Source organism: Dama dama, chromosome 33, assembly GCF_033118175.1.
Source record: "Dama dama isolate Ldn47 chromosome 33, ASM3311817v1, whole genome shotgun sequence".
In the NCBI taxonomy this organism is placed as follows: Eukaryota; Metazoa; Chordata; class Mammalia; order Artiodactyla; family Cervidae; genus Dama; species Dama dama.
The window spans coordinates 9638372-9657902 of NC_083713.1; the positions used below are offsets into that span (position 1 = coordinate 9638372).

At 41.6% G+C, this 19531-nt stretch overlaps 1 long non-coding RNA gene across 5 annotated transcripts in view; it reads left to right on the top strand.

Moving 5' to 3' along the window:
* The window catches only part of LOC133051121 (uncharacterized), a 99822-nt gene that overhangs the window by 75601 nt on the left and 4690 nt on the right, over positions 1-19531 (top strand). For all 5 annotated transcript variants that reach the window (XR_009691780.1, XR_009691778.1, XR_009691781.1 and 2 more), the window contains one exon: positions 16188-16276. This is a non-coding gene — a long non-coding RNA (uncharacterized LOC133051121). The remainder of the gene's footprint in view (positions 1-16187; positions 16277-19531) is intronic.

Genomic DNA, 19531 nt, shown 5'->3' on the forward strand with positions numbered 1-19531 from the left:
CTCACCTACTTGACCACCTTATGTCATGAGTTAGAGGTATTTACAAACTGTGAAATGGCTCATAAGGGAATAATGAAAGAGAAGAAAAAGTTTTGAAAGTTCTACGAACTAGATGATCAGGTCATGAACAGATAAGAGCTTTTTAAAAAATTGTGTATTTTGTGAATGTTTAGTAATATATCACAAGGAAATTCTGAGTTTTTAGTAGAGTAAGTAAAAAGTCCCTTGCTCGGCAAGGAGATCAAACCAGTCACTCCTAAAGGAAATCACTCTGAATAGTCACTGGAAGGACTAATGCTGAAGCTGAAGCTCCAATTCTTTGGCCACCTGTTGCAAAGAGCCAACTCTTTAGAAAAGACCCCGATGCTGGGAAAGATTGAGGGCAGGAGGAGAAGGGGATGACAAAGGACGAGAGGCTTGAATGGCATCGTCGACTCAATGGGCATGAGTTTGAGCAAGCTCCAGCAGATGGTGAAGGACAGGGAAGCCTGGTGTGTTGCACAGTCCATGAGGTCTCAAAGAGTCTGACACAACTGAGCAACTGATCAACAATAGCAAAGTAAAGAGAATTTTAGTTTCTTACACCAGATACTTTAGAATTTAAACTCTGGTGTTTTTGTTTTTTGTTTTCTGTCTTCAGCAATATTTATTAGAGATAGCAGTGCTTCCTGTTGGAAAAGTTTCTACATTAAACAGAAATATTTGCCTTTCACTCCATGTGATCCACTGTCGATCACAGGAGGTACATCTGAAGCAGCACATCAGACCTCTGAAAGAGTCTGTACAGCTAAGATCAATAGAACTCTGGATACCTTGCAGGACTTTAATGACTGATACAAACAAAAAAATCTAAGAACTTAAGCTTCAATTTAAAAATAATTGAATAAAGCTTTGCAGAGTTAGGTGTGAGGCTAGAGTGGTGAGATGGTAGGGCGAACCATTTTTGGGGGATGGAGGGTAATTGATATTCTGGGAAGCACTGTAAAAAGAGCCAGAGTCCTGAAAGTAAATTCATAATTGTCTGGGGCTGGAGGGTGAGGTGGGGTGGATGAAGAGATTCCAGTGACGGCTAAGAGGTGTGGAATTTCTCTTTGAGGTAATGAAAGTTGTCTAAAATTGATGGGGGTGATAGATAACACAACTCTGTGACAATTCTAAAAGCCACTGAATTGTAACTTTAAATGGTTGAGTTGAATGGTATGTGAATTGTATCTTAATTGTTAAAAAACAGAGAGAGACAGACAAAGTCAGTGTTTGGTTTGAGAATTTGATCCAACTCATTCTAATGACTCATTCCACTCCAGTTTTGAAACCATTCTTTTCTTTCTTAATTTATTTTTAATTGGAGTATAATTGCTTTACAGTGATGTGTTATTTTCTGCCGTACAACCAAGTGAATATGCTGTGTGTGTGCATAAGCCTCCCTCCCAGCCTCCCCCAGCCCCGCCCGCAGTCATCACAGAGCGCGGAGCCGACTCCGTGCGCTGTAGGCAGCTTCCCACTGGCTGAATGTGCCACGCGTGGGGATGTGTGCATGTCAGCGCTGCTCCCCCAGCGCGTCCCAGCCTCTGCTTCCCTTCCATTCTCTGCATCTGCATCTCTGTTCCTACCGTGTAGATAGGATACTGGTGAAACCATCATTTTCTTTTTATAAGTATATAAATCTTAACTTCTGTCAGGTGTGGGCAAGCCAGGAAAAATGTAGAAGGTATCTGAGTTCATGTTGTTTCTTCTGCGGAACAAACAGGGGCTTGAATAGCAAGCTACTGTGTCTTTGATTCAATTTCTGTGTATCTTTCAATAAGTTTGAGAAAACAGAGGTTTTGTTGCAGGATTAAATATAAAATTTAGAAAACAAGTAAAAAAAAAATTCACGTAATGATGTAAGTAATTTAAAAATTGTGCCATAGACTTCCAAAGGCAAGGAGAAAAAGATGAAGGAAACACACTAGATTTGAATCCAAACTCTGCAGCTTTCTAGCTGGATGATGTTAGGCAAAATACTAACCATTCCAAGCTTTGTTTTTCTCCTTTATAATGGAGGCTTTTATAATATTCAGGGTTATTCTGAAGATTAGACATAATGTATAAAATTGCCTGGCAAATAGAGGGCATTGAATTATTGAATAGAGGGTAGTAATTATTATTGTAAAGGACATATATTGAATCCCTGTCATGGGCCCAACATCTCATTCATGTTACTTTATTAATCCTGAGAAAATGTGCAGCAGTCAGAATAGGCTTGGTTATACTGCAGTAACAGACAATGTCAACATCTCAGTGGCTTAAAAAAAAACTCAAAGATTTATTTCTTACTGAATTCACAAATCCATCACAGGTTGGCTTAAGACTTTGCTCTGTGCCACCCTTAGTCTAGGACTCACTTGAAGAGCTGGTATGATCTGAAATAAATAATCCACCTGAAGTGCAGGAGATGCAGATTCTATACCTGGGTTGGGAAGATCCCCTGGAGAAGGAAATGACAACCCACTCCAATATTGTTGCCTGGGAAATCCCATTATCAGAGGAGCTTGGCGGGCTACAGTCCATGGGGTCGCAAAAGAGTCAGACATGGCTTAGCAACTAAACAACAACAAATGATCCAAAGTATGTCCAATCATATGGCAAAGGCAAAAAAGAATGTGGCATATAACACACAGGTCCTTGAAATGTGTGCCTGGAGATGACACTTGTTGCTTTTGCTTCCGTTTCACTGGCTAAAGAAAGTCACATGGCTATCTCTCTCTGCAGTGGAGCAGGAAATGGCATTTTTACCCTGTGCATAGCAGATGATAAAACAATATTTGTCAACAACCTTAAAAAAACAAGATTGTGTCAAGAATCACAATCTTATGAGGAATTTTTTATCGTCAATTTTAAAATAAGGAATTGAGACACAAGGAACTTGGCTACAGCTGTTTAACTAGGAAGTGGCAGAATAAGAGATTCAAACCCAACTCTTGTGTTTCCTGATCATTCCAGCCAGACCCTGAAAACAGAAAATGTTCTACCTACAAGGATGTGTGAATATGTCTTCCTCCCCACATTCATAGAAAAATATGCACATTTCCTTTGGGAACAAATTGATACTGCCTTCTTAGAATCCAATTTGGAACAAAAACATTAAGAGTCATACACTGTTCACATACCCTTTGACCTAGTATTCCCAGTTCTGGGAATTTTCCTAAGGGAATCATTCCAGGAAGATTAAAAAATATATATACTTATGGAAAAATCTTTTGTGGCATTGTCAAGAACTGGAAAGAATCTATATTCTCAATAATAGAAAGACTCAAAGCATTATTGATTATACACACATTAATTATGATAAAGCTGTTGCTTTATAATTTTGAAGACAATGTAGTAACATGGGGGAAAAGCATATGATTGATATAATGTTAAGTAAAAAGCAAAGTAAAATTGCTTTTACTGTATCACAACTATGTGACACATTTGTGTGACAAAGCTACACACTCCACATTTGTTCTCTTTTCTCCTTCTGGTAAAAGAAACCTCACCTCCAGCTTTAGCTGGTCCCAGCCTCCTTTGGATCTAGGTATTGCCCCGTGACTAGGTTCTTACCAGTAGAACATAAGCCGAAGATATGTGTACACTCCCCAATTTTGACCAGAAATGTTCTCCATCCCTTATTTACCCTCTCTCTAGGAAGGAAATGGTCACAACTGAAGCAGTTGCCTTAGGTTCAAAAATGAAAGTAACACATTAATGGAAATAGGAATTTTTTATGTTTTGTAAAATTCTTTAATATAATTTACAGCATATTAAAAAGCAGAGACATTCCTTTGCCAACAAAGGTCCTTCTAGCCAAAGCTATGGTTTTTTTCAGTAATCATGTATGGGTGTGAGGGTTGGACCATAAAGAAAGTTGAACGCTGAAGAATTGATGCTTTTGAACTGTGGTGTTGGAGAAGACTCTTGAGAGTCCCTTGGACTGCAAGGAGATCCAACCAGTCCATCCTAAAGGAAATCAGTCCTGAATTCCTGAATTGGAAGGACTGATGCTGAAGCTGAAACTCCAATACTTTGGCCACCTGATGTGAAGAACTGTCTCATTTGAAAAGACCCTGATGCTGGGAAAGATTGAGGGCAGGAGGAGAAGGGGCCGGCAGAGGATGAGATGGTTGGATGGCATCATCGACTCAATGGACATGAGTTTGAGTAAACTCCGGGATTTGGTGATGGACAGGGAGGTCTGGCATGCTGCCATCCATGGGGGTCACAAAAAGTCAGATATGACTGAGAGACTGAACTGAAAACCTCTTTAATATAATTTTTGTTATTTTTAGAAGGTAAGAAGGTGTTTTAGCTATAGTCTTAATGTTATTAATAATCAAAACTTAAATATTGCCTTTCTAAAAGGAAAATAGATCTCATATTTGTGGAGCTGTTTGTGGAAACTTGTTTCAGGTGGCTTCTAGTGGCTTCTCTGGTGGTGCTAGTGGTAAAGAACCCACCTGCCAGTGCAGGAGACATAATAGACAAGGGTTCAGTCCCGCATCATGGAAGATCCCCTGGAGAAGGAAATGGCAACCCACTCCAGTATTCTTGCCTGGAAAATTCCAAGGACAGAGGAACCTGGCGGGGTACATTCCATGGGGTCGTAAAGAGCTGAACACGACTGAAGCGACTCAGCATGCATGTAAATGACGTTTTTGCTTCAGTCTGGGCAGTTTATAATTTTGAACCACCAGGAATGACTAGAAAGGATTATGGTTGCAGAAGGCATGCCGCAGTGTTAGGGGTAAAGATTCCAAGAATCTGTACTACCCTGGGGCAACGTGAGACTGTCAGGCTGTGGCGGGGAGAGGAGAGGTGGTGATATCATCAGTACAAGTTATTAAGGGAGAAAGTGGGAGAAAGGGAGGGAAAAAGAGAAATGCTAGTTACTGTTCAGTTTTACTGTGTTGCCTTTCCTTTCATAATGCTACTGTGGAATGTAGCATTTATTAGCTCAAAGCCCTGTGGTTTGTCTCCAGGGATCGGCTTGTTTAAGTTATCTACCAATGCAAAACCTGGCAAATTTTGCATACCTGGAAGAATTTTTTTAAAATTTTATTTATTTATTTATGTTTTTGCTGGATCTTCGTTGCCACGCACAGGTTTTCTCTAGTTGTGGTGAGCAGGGGCTGATCTCTGGCTGTGGTAGGTGGGCTTGTGCTGGCTTCTCTTGTTGCAGAGCGTGGGCTCTAGGGTGCATGGCCTCAGGAGTTGCGAGTCTGGGGCTCTAGTGTACATGCAGTAGTTGTGGTGCATGGGCTTAGCTGCTCCGTGGCATGTGGGATCTTCCCAGACCAGGGATCGAACCCATGTCTCCTGCACTGGCAGATGGATTCTTTACCACTGAGCCACCAGGGAACCCCCAAACCCGGAAATTCTTTAATAGAGAAGATTGTCATAGCTACCTCTGGTTTTAAAGGAAAAGCTTTTAATTTAAGTAGAAGATATGTTGGGCTTCTCAGGTGACTCAGTAGTAAAGAATCTGCCTGCTCCCGCAGGAGACATGGGTTCTATTCCTGGGTGGGGAATATCCCCTGGAGAAAGAAATGGCAACCCAACCTGATATCCTTGCCTGGGAAATTCCATGGACAGAGGAGCCTGGCAGGCTACCGTCCAGGGGGTCGCAGAAGAGTAGGATACGACTTAGCAGGTAAAACAAACAAAGCAAAAGATATATTGATAGCTATCATTTACTGATCACTTACTATATGCCAGCTATTCCAAGTACGTTATATATTTTAACTCATTAATTCTTCCAAATTCCTATTAAATAGGTATGATTATTTTTATCTCCCACTGTACAGAAAAGGAGACTAAGGCACAGAGCACTTAAGCAGTTTTCTCAAGTTCACACAGCTAATAGATGGAAGTCAAGCAGTTGCCTCAGAATCTGTTTTACCTCCTAGCTACTCTCCCTTAATCATCGAATTATTAAATCCAACAAAAATATATAATCAAAACTTCAAATAATGAACTTGCTAATTGGTCTTCCTTAATATATATTGTGTCAGCTTTTCTGGCAGGATATATGAAATGATGAATTGACAGATTGTTTTTGGAATGAGTTACACAGCAGTTTCTAAAAGCATGCTGTAAAGACTGCTGTTTCCCTACCAAATGCTCATCCTCCTCTGTCAAATTAATGAGACTCCTGGCTCAGGCTGGACGTCATGTCACCTACCTAAAAGACCATAACTAGCAACTGAGTTTCCAGCTATTGGTCATGTGACTGCATTCTCCATAAGGAGACTTCAGTGGGGATAGGACAGTGATTTCCACCAAGTCTTCCTAAAAGAGAAAGGGCACACCCTTCTCCTCCTCCATCCTGCTCCTTGGGGTGTGGGTGTTCTGGCTGGCATTCCCTGAGCCTTAGCAATAAAGCAGCAGGACCTTTGATGATTATGAAGCCACCATGCTAGCCTTGGGTTACTTTCTCCAGAATTCTTTTTTGCAAGAGGGAGTAATCTGATTGTTTAAACAACTATCTTGGGGTCTCTATTAAGTTACTTGTAACTGAACTTAATAATTAAAAATCATACATAAACCTAATGCTACATAATTTCCAGTCAGATGTGGAAGACATTGAAAATCATATGAAGTCATGCAAATTAAATGATTCTTATAAATTTAATAAGGAAACAACTTTCTTCAGACTTTAAAGAGCTGTCAGTCCTTATAATGGATTTTTATGGCACCTGTTAAGGAAATGCTTCCCAACCTTTTTCATGACAGGGCACTCAAAGAAAAATTATAATAAGCATTCAGATCTGCATAAAACAGGCTATTCTTGGTCAGAGGCTACTAATTCAGGGTGCCTGCCTACCCTAAGCAATGCGGGGATCAATTTCTCAACCCCCTTCCTAAGCATTAAAGTTGAGCTTTAATGGGAAACCACAATGGATAAATTGGTTCTAATTACTATTAGATAAAATTTGGATCTGGAACTTTTTCAAAAATTAGCAAGGCTTGGGAAACGTCACTTAAGTAAAGTATGTATTGCACTTTATTGTTGAAAAAAATAGATTCATTGCAAAGCTAGTCAGATTACACAAAGGGTATTTCTTATTTCACATAGGATATTTTTTAATGACTTCATTATATATGTTCACACTAAGTATTCCTTTTATATCCAAAGTGTAATGGGAGGGTCCTTGTGAGTCCAAGCAAAGAGGGGTTTCAAAGAGTGAGTTTATGCTCCTGAACACTAGTGCCTGAGTTCTTCATCTATAAGAGGAAAGAAGGGAAACTTTATTGATCATTTTCAATCCACCAGGAGCTTCCAGAATATGTTTTCTCCTCAGCTCCTTACACTGTGTAAAGAAGATGTGGAAGATTTCAAAGATGAGGAACCTGCAAGCAGCAAGGCTTAGGAATCAAAGCCCTTCCTAAGTGTCTGCATGCCTGAAATCATTCCTGCAAATTAATTGTTTTATTTTTATTTAAAAATTTTATTCAATGTAATATTGTCACAAGTCTACAAAATCAAATTGTTTTAATAGTGAAAATCAACTCCAGTTCTATCATCCCCCCCAACTCCCAGGAAAAAACTTTCAGACTTTCCCTTTAGTTTTTATTTGTTAAGTTATACTTAACATACAATATTAATTTCAGGTATACAACATAATAATTTCATACTTTGTACATTACAAAATAATTACCATAGTAAGTCCAGTTACCGTCCATCACCAAAGTTGTTAAAATCTTATTAACTGTATTCCCTATGCATTTATTACATCCCTGTGACTCCCTGGAGCTTTTTAAAATGGTTGCCTCCATAACTCAAAAATAGTATGCCTATATTATTATTTTTCTTTTAAAATTGTTTCTATTTTCATCTAAGTTACAAATGTACAGAGTTTAAAAAGCCAAATCTCTCTTCAATGTCTAAAAGAAAAAGAGATCACCTTTCCCTGAATCATCTGCAAGTTCTAGTTCTAATTCCACCCCCAGAGCAACCACACTCACTTTCAGCAGTTTCTTCTGGTATTTATCTCCACATTTCTAAAGCTGTTTCTTGAGTTTTCAAAGTTCCGGGTTTATCTATGACTCTTTTCTATGGAAGATGTGGGTTTAGTCTCTTAGACCCTCCTCTAATTCTCCCAATATAGTTATATCACGATGTTTTTTTCAGGTTACTATTCAGTTTTTATATAATGAGTTGTGTCTGACTCTTTGTGACCCCATGGACTGCAGCATGCCAGGCTCCCCTGTCCTACACTGTCTCCTGGAGTTTGCTCAAATTCATGTCCATTGAGTTGGTGACGCTATCTAACCATCTCATCTTCTGCCGGCCCCTTCTTTTGCCTTCAATCTTTCCCAGCATCAGGGTCTTTTCCAAAGAGTTGACTCTTGTCATCAAGTGACCTAAGTATTGGAGTTTCAGCTTCAGCATCCGTTCTTCCAATGAATATTCAGGGTTGATTTCCTTTAGGATTGACTGGCTTGATCTCCTTGCAGTCCAAGAGACTCTCAAGAGGCTTCTCCAGCACCACAATTTGAAAGCATCAATTCTTTGGCCCTCAGCCTTTATGGACCAACTCTCACATCTGTACATGACTACTGGAAAAACCATAGCTTTGATTATAAGGACCTTTGTCAGCAATGTGATGTCTCTGCTTTTCAATACACTGTCTGGATTTGTCATAACTTTCCTTCCAAGGAGCAAGTGTCTTTTAATTTCATGATTGCAGTCACCATCCACAGTGATTTTGGAGTCCAAGAAAAGAAACTGTCATTGCTTTCACTTTTTACTTTTCTATTTGCAATGAAAGGGCATGGCAAATGGGATTTCCCCGATGGTTCAGTGGGTAAAGAATCTGCCTGCAATTCAGGAGGCACAGGAGACATAGGTTCTATTCCTGGGTTGGGAAGATCCCCTGGAGGAGGGAAATGGTAACCCGCTCCAGTATTCTAGCCTGAAAAATTCCATGGACCAGAGGAGCCTTGTGGGCCACAGTCCAAATGGTGGCAAAGAGTTGGACATGACTGAGCGACTAAGTACACGGGCACAATGAGACCAGATGCCAGGATCTTAGTTTTTTGAATATTGGGTTTTAAGCCAGCTTTTTCACTCTCCTCTTTCACCCTCATCAAGAGGCTCTTTAGTTCCTCTTCGCTTTCTGCCATTAGAGTGGTATCATTCACATATCTGAGGTTGTCAATAATTCTCCTGGCAGTCTTGATTCCAGCTTGTGATTCATCCAGCCTAGCATTTCGTATGATGTACTCAGCATATAAGTTAAATAAGCAGAGTGACAGTATATAGCCTTGAAATACTCCTTTCCGAATTTTGAACCAGTCTGTTGTTTTACACCTGGTTCTAACTGTTGCTTCTTGACTTGCATACAGGTTTCTCAGGAGACAGCTAAGCTGGTCTGGTATTCCCATCTCTTAAGAATTTCCCACAGTTCGTTGTGATCCACACAGTCAAAGACTTTAGCATAGTCAATGAAGCGGAAGTATATGGTTTTCTGGAATTCCCTTGCTTTCTCCGTGATCCATTGAATGTTGGCAATTTGATCTCTGGTTCCTCTGCCTTTTCCAAATCCAGCTTGTACATCTGGAAGTTCTCGGTTCATGTACTGTTGAAGCTTAGCTTGTAGGATTTTGAACATAACCTTGCTAGCATGTGAAATGAGCACAGTTTTACGGCAGTTTGAACATTCTTTGGCATTGCTCTGATGAGGAACTCTGTGTGTGTGGATGGGGTTTATAGGGTGATAGTTCACTTTTGGGTGGTAGAGAAAACATTTTGTTTCTTCCCTGGGTCTGTTTAGCTTTTTTCCAGAAAAATATTCCTGTAATTTCTTGCCTCAGGAAGTGACTTTTAAACATTTTTGACAAAAAGAAATCATTTTTCATCATGTCTAGTTCACATATATATATATATATATATATATGTACATTTATACAAGGCATGCCCATGTGTGTGTGTGTGTGTGTTTATGCAGAAAAGTTTCATGAAACAATATTTATCTCTTCTACATGCACTCTGATATTTTCTATTTAGTCTATTGAATTTTATTTTCTTGAATGTTTGTGACAGACCCTGTGTTTTACCAGTCATGTCCTCTGCAATGACAGCCTGGTTGCCCCAGTTGCTGAGTACTGCTGGTGGGCAGGCTTCAGCTGTCAGCCCCTCCAGGGATCCCCTCAGTTCAAAGAGTTGACATGCCCAAGGTCATACGTTCAATAAGGGAGGAATATATTAATTTTCTAGGGCTATCATAATAAAATACTGTAGACTGGGTGACTTAAACAACAGAAATTTATTTTCTCAGCCTTCTAGGGGCTAAAAGGCCAAGGTGAAGATGTCAGCATTTTGTTTTCTCTTTTTGCTGCACTGTGTGACATGTGGGATGTCAGTACTGCAGCCAGGGATCGAATCCGTGCCCCCGCAGTGGAAACACGGAGTTTTAACCACTGGACCAGCACAGAATTCTTTTCCTTATTTTTGTTATTTGGACACACCACGCTCCTTGTGGGATCTTGTCTCCTGAGGCCTCTGTCCTCAGCTTGCAGATGGCCGCTGTCTCCCTGTGTCCTCACATGGCCTCTTCTCTGCGCATCCCCGGATGTTTCCTTGTCTTCTTATCAGGACGCCAGTCACATTGAATTAGGGCTCTTCCCTGAGGGCCTCAGTTTAGCTTAACCACCTCTTTAAAGACCTGGTCTCCCAATCAAGGATAAAGGGGATAAAGGCTGGCCACTTTGGCCTGACTTGGGACAATTCTGAAGAGCTGTTCTAGCTTCTGTGTCCCCTGTGGCTGAAGTAGTCACTGGACCTTGAATCACAACTCTACTTTCTCTTTTGTCTACTTCTTGTTTCCTTCTACAAGTTCTGATCCCAAAGTCTCTCCCTAATGAATATTCTTGGGCTTCCCAGGTGTCAATAGTAGTAAAGAACCAATGTTTCCTTGCCAATGCAGGAAACATGTAAGAGTTTCGATACCTGGGTCAGGAAGGCCCCCTGGAGGAGGGTATGGCAACAGACTCCTGTATTCTTGCCTGGAGAATCCCGTGGACAGAGGAGCCTGACGGGCTACAGTCTGTAGGGTTGCAGAGTCGGACATGATCGAAATGACTTAGCATACAATGAATATTCTAAACTCTCAGTTCTGTCTCAGAATCTGCTTCCTGGGGAGCCCAACCAATGACAGTGTTTGTTATGACCCATTAAACTGATTTCCCAATCCACTCACCATAACTGATTTCCTAACCCACAGTTTGAAGAAGCCTGGCCTCAGGGTTAGTTTCCTGATTAGCAGGGCTTTGATGGTACGGCAGTGGAGAGAGGTGATCCAGCCATTCCCAGCGCAGGCCTCCAGGTCACTTGGCTGCTTACAGGCCCATGCCTCACCCATGTCTTCTAGAGACCTGATTTCTCTGATGCCCAGGCCTTTCCTACTGAGTGTCTTCAGGAAATAAATCCCTCCTCCTCCTCGACTCTCCTAGTGGCTCAGATGGTAAAGTGTTCACCTACAGTGCCGGAGACCTGGGTTCAATCCCTGGGTCAGGAAGATCTCCTGGAGAAGGAAATGGCAACCCACTCCAGTATTCTTGCCTGGAAAATCCCATGGACAGAGGAGCCTGGTAGGCTACAGTCCATGGGGTTGCGAAGAGTTGGACACGACTGAGCAACTTCACTTTCCTCCTCGAAGAAGGAAGGAGTAGCTTGACTCCTGATTTTCTGTGCCTGGGGTTGTAAGAGTAGGTGACTGACCCATATATAAGGTTTCAACTTTTGCTTTACATCCCACACCTTACACTCACTTTCTGCCAAATGTGGTGAGTCCAAGTCCTGAGCCTCTTTCAGGTTCTTCAAGGTGAAATATCTTGCTTATCTTTAGCATCCCCAAGTACACATACTTTAGATTGTGACTTTCTTTCCCACTGGGCCAGTTAAATTTCCTCCATTCTCTTTCCACCAAATATGTATTGAAATCTTGCATCTCTTTATAACCCCTCTTCTGACCTCTACTGAGAAGAGATAATATGCCTGTGTTCATTTCACCATCTTTAGCTAGAAGTTCACAGCTGGGAATAACTTGGTGGCAGTCAAATCTCCACTGTAGCTGTGCAATGGCCTAGGAGGTATTTATTTCTTGCTTTTCATACTTTGCTTGCATCTTTCTATGTGAGGAGTTTTTTTATGTAGGGATCTTTGCATAGGATATATAAATCATATAGAGATTAACTTAAAAGTCCTTATGAGCCATGATGAGCTCTAACATTAAATATGATACAAGAGAGAAAGTGATTAAATATGTAAGACAGTAGACCCAACATTGTGGAAATTTAAAGGAAAAAAGTAGTTATATTCAACATAAAGAGTAAAATAATGGTGGATGAAAAGTAAAATAAAATTGACCCTAAAGGTTTAGTATTGATAAGAGAAATTACCAGGGATAGGTAGCAATTTTCCAGCGTTATTAAGCATGGTACTTTGGCCAGCTGGTGCAAAGAACCAACTCACTGAAAAATACCCTGATGCTGGGACAGACTGAGGGCAAGAGGAGAAGGAGGCGAAAGAGGTTGAGAAGGTTGGATGGCATCACTGACTCAGTGGACATGAGTTTGAGCAAACTCAGGGAGACAGTGAAGGACAGGGAAGCCTGCCGTGCTGCAGTCCATGGGGTCGCAAAGAGTCAGACATGGCTTAGCAACTGAGCAACAACAGCTCAGAAATATAAATAAGGAAGATAAATGGTCCTAGCCTTCCTTCAAGGAGTGCACTTCAATTTAATATAGAGATAGCCAAACAACAAGCCAAAACCAAAAAATATCAACACAAATTCAATTGTGTGCTTCTTAAAATCCACCCTAATGCTCATATTTCCTATTAAAGAGTGGATTCGTAATATTGCAGAATAGATTCTGTTCACACCATGTGGCATATAATCTGAGCTCCTTGAAAAGATAAAAGTAGTTATCACAAATGGGAAGAAACTCCAACAGCCTCTTTCTAATTCTTCATACTTCAAATACTGAGAAGGTTCAGGAATGACTCTCTAATGCTGGAATTGTAGGCGTGGCAACATCAGGTTGAGGGCGATTTGAGGAAGACCTTTCTAGTAGCCTTATAAACACACAGGGAGAACAGGCTGGCCTCCTCGCCTCCTCTAGGGCCTGCCTCCCCAAGAGTATGCCTTGGCAGGTTTTTAATGAGTGGGCTGACCCTTGTTTCGGGTGTTGGCTCTGGAGTTGCTCTGGCATGATCCAAGGCCAATTAATCTTATCAGGCAGCCTGTTGATTCCAGCTTTAGCTCAGGTACTAGCATTATAAATAACCATCCCAACGAGCCACTGTCTCGTTGGTATACCCATTCACTTCAAGATGTGGGTAGAAATTTCAGTGTGGACAAAAGATAAGGACAGCTACTGTCAGTGGAAAAAAATTGCAACATGAAAATACACTTATATTTTGGTAGGGTTTTTTAAAATAAAAAAACCCAATTATTGTGTATGAGGGAGTTTTGGAAGAGTAGTTTTGGAAGAATCAAAGAACTGTTTGTCAACTATTCATGTGTGGATAGAGCTTGCTAATTAAACAAAACATACTGATTGGAATTTTTCATTGGAAAAATTATTCTTCCCCTCCCTTAAGCCATGATTGTGCTTTGGCTGCGGAGCAGTGGAAGCGTGAATGAGTCTACCTGTGTGAAGGAGAGCAGGTGCGTGGGTGGGCTTGTAGGAGAACAAAGGAGAGGGTCGAGAGTGGGTGCCGGGTCACTGAGGATGAGTGTGGGCGGAGGCTGGGCCCATGAGTCAGCAGAGAGTAGGAGGCCAGGTATGTGTGGGCCATGAGTGGGCGCACAGAGAAAACAGTACCAGGCCATTTTGCAAATGTGAATATCTTAAGAAAATATCCATAGGATGGTACAAAAAAGCATTAGAAAACAATTCATTAGCAATTCTGATTTTGAAAAACAACGCATTGCTGATAATGCCATCTCACAGATAGTCATTTTGAATTTTTTTAAATGTTTTTCAGAATTATATGTGTGTTAGCCCGACGACAAACCTAGACAGCATATATAAAAGCAGAGACATCACTTTGCCAACTAAGGTCTATATAGTCAAAGCTATGGTTTTTCTCACATATGAATGTGAGAGTTGGACCAAAAGAAGGCTGAGTGCCAAAGAATTGATGCTTTTGATCTGCGGTGCTGGAGAAGACTCTTGAGAGTTCCTTGGACTGCAAGGAGATCCAACCAGTCAATCCTAAAGGAGATCAAACCAGTCAATCAAAGGAAATATTCGTTGAAGGAACTGATGATGAAATTGAAGCTCTAAAACTTTGGGCACCTGATGAGAAGAGCCGACTCATTGGAAAAGACCCTGATGCTGGGAAAGACTGAAGACAGAAGGGGACAACAGAGGATGAGATGGTTGGACAGCATCACTGATTCAATGGACATGAGTTTGAGCAAGCTCCAGGAGATAGTGAAGGACAGGGAGGTCTGGCGTGCTGCTGTCTTTGCTGTTGCAAAGAGTCTGACATTACTGAGCAACTAAACTGAACTGAATTAGCCTGATAATTAGTGGTGAACCTGCCAGTGTCACTGAAGGAAAATGTTTCAGCTTACCTGTAGTTCCAGCAGGGAACTCTCCCAGAGTTGCCTCTATAAATGAGTGACCCAAGGCAGAACAGAGGAGCAAGTTGAAGACCCATAGGTAATTGTGAGATATGCTTAAATTTTCTGCCTAAAATAAGCTTAAAGAAGAAAGGGGGTACTTTTCTCCTCCTATCTGTTAGGCAACGGCATCTATATTGAGTTTCTTTTGTAACTGTACATGGGATTTTTTTTTTTTTTTTTTTGATCTGCATGAAAGTGTGAAACTGAAGAATAGACTCATATAACATTAGGGTGAAGAGGAATCATAGAGATCATCTTGATGAACAACCACATCTCTAGAATGAATTACAGATTCAGAGAGCTGAGAAAGACTCGGCCAAGGTATAGAGTGAGGAGTCTAGAAAGTTTGATAAATCAATCAACCAATCGGAAACAAGGACACTGGCCCCCACCCACAGCAGCCTCCTGAAATAAATGTTAAATGGGAAGCTCAGAGGCAGAAGGTAAGAGGCAAGAGGAGAGGCACGTGGACTGGCGCTGCAGGATACAGACTAGGAAGAGCCCCGTCTGGTGCTCTGGGGCACGTCTGTGGACCACAGAGCCGGGCAGGAGACACCCTGTCCATCTGGAGTCACACGAGCTTCCTGGCTGAGAGTGGCCTTATCAGACCAGAGCTTAGCTGAAGAGTTCATGTCCCATTTCCACTGCCCTTAGCCTGTGTTTTTCCTTTGAGCTGATTCCCATCTGCTGGGCTTGCTTCTTGCTGAACTTCCCAAAGAGAGAAAGTGCTTCTCAGATTTTTCTTTTCAGTCAGCCCACTGACTCCCAAATAAAAGATTTCTTGTCTTTCTCTTCTCTTTTACTGAAATCCTTTAATTTCCATTTATCAGCTTTTCATGCAATTTTTTTTAATGTGTTGAGGACATCCAGTCAAGGGTAAGATGAAACAGTTGGGCAGCAATCAAGTATACAGTACTTTTTTATTTTAAGTAAAATAAAAAACTAAGACCTTATTTTTTAAAAAGTTAAGTTGGTAGCCTCCAAGACTCTCCTGGGGTGGGGGTGGGGGACACTAAAATAGAAAATCTACCTATCTAAAATACAATTAAGTAACTGAACTCATTATATTATGAGAATAGCTGCGATGTTGTTTGTAATGCTGGTATTTTGGCATTTATTTTGTAGAACATAAAAATGATGGTATTTGATTCCTTTATAAAAAAACAAACATAAATGGTGCTATGGACTAATCTAAAACAAAAGACTGCTAGTTATTTCCCCAGCAAAAATGGGCTAATTTAGTACTGACAATGAGTTGCAGTTCACAGTGTGCAGCCATGGTGAGCCTCGCATGCAAGTGCCCCACAGAAATGGAGAGGAGAGCTCTTTTATAGAGGGGAAGGAAGTGCGGGGGGAGGCAGGTATAGTGAACGGCTTTTCACCGGGTGAGTTCTGACTGTCATAGGCTGGGCTCTCACGAGGGAAGAAGCCTTTCTTCTTCCTACTGGGCTCATCCGAGGGCATGAGAGCTCCCCCTTCTGGTCTCTCGATTCTACTTAACTGAGATTTCTGTCCATTAATGTTTTACAGGTTGAACTTTGTCTCCCCTTCACATGTTGAAGTCCTGAACTCGAGTACCTCAAAATGTGACTGTATTTGGAGATCAGGCCTTTAAAGAGGTAATTAAGTGCATACGATGTCTTATGAGTGGGCCCTGATTCAGTCCATTTGGGTTTCCTTATAAGAGATTAGCACAGAGACACACTCAGAAGGAAGATCCCATGAAGACACAGGGAGAGGTTAGCCGTCTAAAGCAAGTGAGAGAGGCCTCAGAAGAAACCAACCCTGCTGACATCTTAATCTTAAATTGTAGCCTGCAGAGCTGCGAGAAAATCAGTTTCTGTTGTGTCGATCCCCGGGTCCCCAGTACTTGGTCTCGGCAGCCTCAGCAGACTACTGCATACGGTTTCACTCTGCGCTACATTTTGCACTCAGGTGTTTTCTCTCTGGGAGGGGGTTGAAGTTCAAGACAGAGATTACTCTCTCCCACTTAACGGGTCTTCTCAAGTGGGATGATTGGAGAAGGTTCTGTTTGAAATAAATTATCCTAGGAGAGAAGGGGACAGGCTGCAAGAGAATGAATGGTCCTGAGGGAAGCAGGGAAAATCTGGCCCCAGGGAAAGGGCGTGCAGGCTCCCAGGAAATAGTGGGAATGGGTTGATGGGTCCTGGGAACCTCATTGCCTCGTCCTTCCCAGTAATGTCTCTAACCCTCCTGGAAGAAGCGTTAAAGTGTTTCTTAATGAGTACAGTTCTGTTCCATTTGAAATATTAATGAAGTATATAAATTCTCTGGTTACCTGAAGTGCAGTGCAGTAGGGGTTGTGCAACCAGTTTAGTGGATTGCATTAACTTTTCCTAGATGAACGAGGTTAGGGTGGACAATATAAAGGTAAGTAAAGTTTCATCAAATTTTTATTTATATATGTAGATATATAATCACATATTACACATGCATTATATTATGTATAATATGTAATATGCATATGAATTGGCATGTAACATGTATTTCTTACTATAGATGGTGATCAAGGAAATTCAGAACCATTCCTCTAAGACAAAACTGACCTGTTCCCTTTCATTCTTGAAATGCTTTATTGGATCCTCCGTGTCTACAGAACAAAGTCCAAAGATTTAGCAAAACCTTCAAATTCCCAAGATGGAGCCCCAGTCTACATGTCTGTATTTCTTCTTATGCTTTCAAACCGAGGAGCACCTCAGAGTATGTGATGTGCCAGGAGGCACTGAGAGCCATCGAGAACAGCCTGTGTCTCCTTTTCACAAAACTTTCACTTGCCGATGTGTATGGAAAATATGCTTTTTGTATTCAATAGCACAAATATATTGTGAAGTAGAATGTAAACGTTGCACGAGGGGGACTTCCCTAGCGGTCCACTGGTTAAGAATCTGCCTTTCAGGCGATGAGGCAATGAGGTTCCCAGGACCCATTACCACTGTTTTCCTGGGAGCTTGCACGCCCTTTCCCTGGGGCCAGATTTTCTCTGCTCCGCTCGGGACCATTCATTCTCTCGCAGCCTGCCCCCTTCTCTCCTAGGATAATTTATTAAAAGGGGACACAGGTTTGATCCCTGGTCAGAGAACTAAGATCCCACATGCCCCGGGGCAACTAAACCCAAGCACGCTGCAAATACTGAGCCCGCACACTCTAGATCCTGTACTGGGCACCAAGAGAAGACCAAGGACCACAACTAGAGAAGCCCGTGAGCTTCAGTGAAGACTCAGCACAAACACAATTTTTAAAATAATAATAAAAAGTGCATGGATTTTACGGTAAGAGATTAGCACACGATAAGAGGCTGCCTGGAGGTTGGGACAGGATTCTCCTCTCTGCCATTCAGAGTATGCCAAGTAAACCCGGGAAGAGCTGTGTTGCAAGCTCCAGAAATGCTGACCCTGTCCTTTCACATCTACCACAAAGTGAAGCAACTCATATCCAGCAACATGCAGGTATTGCAATGCCACATGGAGCCACTCCTAGCGCTGCGGGTCACACAAAGCGCCCTGCTGGCCCTGAACTTCGCCAGCAGGCAAAAGCAAACCACAGGCGCTAGAGTTCAGAAACTCAGGTTCAAATGCCACTCTGTCTCCTGAGGCTCTAAGGGGCTAGACAAGGCTCTTAGCCAGCCTGTGAGGGAGATCTGCCTGCAGCACCTGTCACCCGTGGGTCCTCAAGAAGTATTTGACCATTGAGCTTGCCAGGCAGTTTCCGCTTCCTCCCACGTGGCTGCACAGGGATCTCTCCCAAACCGAGCCCTCAGCGGACGAGTTAACACATAGACGGGCTAAGATTCCCGAAGCCAGTGTCTTGAGACAAGTCTTTTTTTTTCTTTTTTTTTTTTTGAGACAAGTCTTTTAAGTCCTCTAAGCTCAACTGCTTCTTCCGAAAGATGGGACTCATAACAGTACCTCCCTAAGAGAGTTATTCTGAGGATGAAATAAGATAATATATGTGGAAACACTGTGCAAACACACCTCCTCTTTTAGTACAATGAAAATTATCATTTTTTTTTATCATCAGCTTATACTTGCCTTATACCAACGGTTTATATAAAGTTGGTTTTCATTAATACATGGAGCACCTAATTTTTTTAACCGGTTCAGGAACAAAGAAATGTTCTCTCTTTAATTGCACCAGAAGTAAAACAAAGATTACACTGCTCCAGAGTTCTTAGGATTTTATAACATGGAGAATACATATTCTAAACCCTGCTGAAGTTATAATGAAATTATCAAAGCTTAGGAAGTTATTAATAATTTTTGTTTCTAATTCTTGTGAAAATGTGGGCTTTACTTAAAGAGAGTAGTTTAAATCTATTTGGTGGGCTCTAGGGAGATGACTGCAGCAGCAGTGTAATTTTTAATCTAAATCTTAACATAAAATCATAGAGAACAACAACTTAGCAAAAATTAAGACCCCATGGACAACATTTATACCGATGCTTGGCTACAAGGCATCCATACAAACTTCAAAATACATGTGAGCGAGGGCAGACCACCAACAATTGCAAAACCTGAATCCTGTCAACATGTGGGCAGGAAAAGCCGAAAGAAGCAGTGAAGTTTGATGGACTTTGGTGGAACTGAAAAGAGAATCCCTAGATAGCAAGGACTGTTTATTGGAAAGTGAGTGGGCAGGTTTTGCCCTGTCCAGTAGGTGGTGAGTGCAAGGGGTCTGCTACAAAGCCTGAAGGCACTTAAGCTGCCTAGAGGCTGAGCTGCCTGCCGGGACAGAGTGTCGCACTGAAGGGAAATGCTGAGAGTGGAATCAGAACTGAACTGGGCAGAGAACAACAGAGAGGAGGTCAGATAACAGTGGTGGAAGGGAACGGAATCAGGAAATCTCGTAAAGCAAGG